Below are 3,116 nucleotides of genomic sequence, written 5' to 3' on the forward strand. Positions count from 1 at the left end.
GGGCGAGCTCACATGCTCTCTCTCTAACTCTCTCCAGATGACTACCAGCTGCTCAGACTGAGAGCTGCTGCTTTGATAAGGCAATTCAGAGCTGAGGGATATCTTCAGATATGAGTTCCTTGATCTGATAAATAATAAAGGCGAGAGTGAAGCTTAGTTCAGTACCTATGGTGCTGGCTGACCATGAAGCAGTTTTGTTGGGGTTGGATCTCCACCCTCCTATTCCTCCAGGCCACAGGTGGAAAGTCTGAGAGAGATTTAACATTCTACTAATCTTTATTGTGCACTCCTGCCTTATTATCAGATATAAACAGAAACACGTGAACTTTTCTTCATATTTATGTCTTGCTGACTGTGTGAGATATCGTTTTTCAAACAGTTTACTATTTCATACCTCAGTGAGGCAAGCCATGAATGTTTCAGAAAAATCTCAACCAGTTTATTCAAAGCCTAAGAGGTTGGGTCGGTGTGGTATTTTATGGTTGAGCATATTCACCACTGGTTTGACTCTCACTGGGCCTATCGCCGCATCGCATCGACAGACATGACGCACTAGTCTGTCCATGCTTGTTGCATACAGTGGCGTTCTTCTGTCCCTCAGTCAGTGGAGGGTGTTGAGTGACACCAACAGCTCCACCCTAACCACACCATGGTCCAATGAACCGACAGCTGAAGGCGACCAGAAATGATGTGGTACAAGTTGATTCCATGGGCCAAAATCACTATGGAATTGTTGTATCCCATCTAATTGTAGACTTCAACTTTTATTGTTCTTATTTCCAATAATTCCCCTACCCCCACTCCTCCCAGGGCTAGTTTATTCTTTAGTTTGTAGGTTTGGGGTTTGCTTTGCACTTAGTATGTCTTGCCAATCTAGTTTATTCCTTTTGTAATTTGTTCAGTCTTAGTTGTCCCATTTTGACCCTGTGTTTAGTTTTTTGCTTCAGCTTCATTTTCCTAGTGTTTCCTTCTTCTCCCTCGCCCCCTTCTCTCTCTCTCTCTCTCTCTCTCTGTCTCTTTCCCTCATCTCTCAGTTGCCAGTTACACCTCTCCATCAGCCACTGGTTCTCCATCCAATAATCAACTCACCAGTATTTAAGTTCCTCATTGTCTGTCAATCACCAGCAGATACTATTGCCTTCCTCATGGTCTGTCCTCTGTACCTGTGATTTAGTCTCATTAATACCTACGGTCACATGTCTTGTCTGGGTGTCTGCATTGCCTTGCATCAAACATGACAAGGAACAGCCAGAACCGTGTTCTGAACTGCAGCAACCAGCAACCTTTGGTCATGTGTCTCCCACTCCAGCTAGCAGAGCCTGTCATGAATGCTAAGGCTAGTTAGCATTAGTTTGAAGCATAACCTGATCATGTGACATTAGTCACACAGTAGTCTCTTAGTAGCATGGTTTCAACTGTGTTTCATACAAATGTTTATTTGTAATTGTGTGTGTTTAACATTCCCCAGATGTTCAGCACACAGCTCTCCACCAGCAGTGTGTTAACTTATCAGCGGCTCCAGCTGCAGCAGGCCTTCCTTCAGATCGGACTACCCAGAGCAGCCTTTGCTCCCACATCCTCCAGGCATGAATTTCAAAGCAAATAGCGAATCTTCAGCTCCTATTTTACATCATTCCTCCAAGATTACTGCTAAATACATGCCTTCTTAAAAACGGTCAGAAATATTAAGCTAAATCGTTGTTCATTTGCTGCGATGTGAATTCTCAGTCCAATTTAGGCTAGACTATATTTTAACTTCCACACAGCCTCTGAAGCCTGCAGGATCTGAGGGCACTTTCAAAGACACAGCTGGAGGCTGAAATATGCCTCTGACGTTGTGGAGCGGTGGGAGTAATTCCAAAGCCTGCAGCCATAAAAACCGTCTCTGTCTGACAGTCATTAATGGTAGTTTAAAATCCTCCTAACGCACTAAAAGCTAATCCTGGTGGAGGGTGTTTAGAGAAGTGTCTTCCATCACTTGTCACCCAGGAGAACGGGCTTTTGTGTTCCTCCGGGGTTCTTAACAAAATACATTTTCTATAGGCTTCAGTTTAAATCACATAAATCTATTTTTCATGTGTGGAGATGCCTATAACATGTCATATGAGCTTCATTCTCAGGAATGACTGAAAAAGTGACATTTTGAGTTGAATATGTAGCCCTGGTACATGGAAACATTTAAAATAGCAAATTGAAAAGATAGATCCATCAATCTATCATCTATAGAGTAATTTATTTTATTTGTTACCATCTTTCAAGAACACTCACCAGTGTGAGTGTTCAAGGAAAAAAAACTATATAAGAACAGATTAAAAATAAGAACTGATGTGGAAGGAGAAAAAATTAACAAGGTTACAATGAAAAGATCAACTTGAATACATGCATTTTAATTTGAAAGTATGAACAGAGTCAATGTTGCTGGTATCTGGAGGCAGAGAGCTCCAGAGTTGTGGAGCAGAGAGAGAAAAGACTCTGATCTCCATGGTGTGGAGGCCGAGCTCAGGAACAACGAGAAACATCAGGAAGTAGAGGAGATACGCAGGAGGAACAGAAACAAAAGGAAGGGAGGAGTTATGGACGGCTTTAAAGCACAACTCAAAACTGATGTGTTCAAGTTGGCCTTCTCACTTTAACTTTTATTTAGTGGTTTTGTGTTTTTATAGCCATGTTTTTGTCGGTTTTTTTACTTCTTCATTTGTGTTTTTGGTGTAAAACGTCCCTTTGTGTTTTGAAAGGTGCTGGCAAAAAAAAATGCATTATTATTATTATTAAAGGTATACAACTGTATTTTAGATTGATTTCATCTGAACGGCTGTGTTAAAATCTGTTAATGTAAAATAATTTAACTTTACATGAAGACGTTTTGCAGACTTTGAGGATTTTCATGTATTAATAACCTCCTCTGGTTTGATCTTCCTCAGGAAAACAAAGCTTTTCATAATTGAGTCAGTCTCCTCTGTAAAGTCAGACATGTTTGATGCAAACTCCTAAAAACATTAAAGAAACAGAATGTTGGAATAAAGAGGGGCATCATGCTTAGAGCATCCAAATGGATCTCCAGCATACAGAGCAGATTTTATTTGCTTTCATCTAAATGAATAATAACATGGAATTTA

The sequence above is a fragment of the Poecilia latipinna genome, unplaced genomic scaffold, assembly GCF_001443285.1.
Source record: "Poecilia latipinna isolate Pla-1442-1.1 unplaced genomic scaffold, P_latipinna-1.0 Scaffold1609, whole genome shotgun sequence".
NCBI lineage: Eukaryota > Metazoa > Chordata > Actinopteri > Cyprinodontiformes > Poeciliidae > Poecilia > Poecilia latipinna.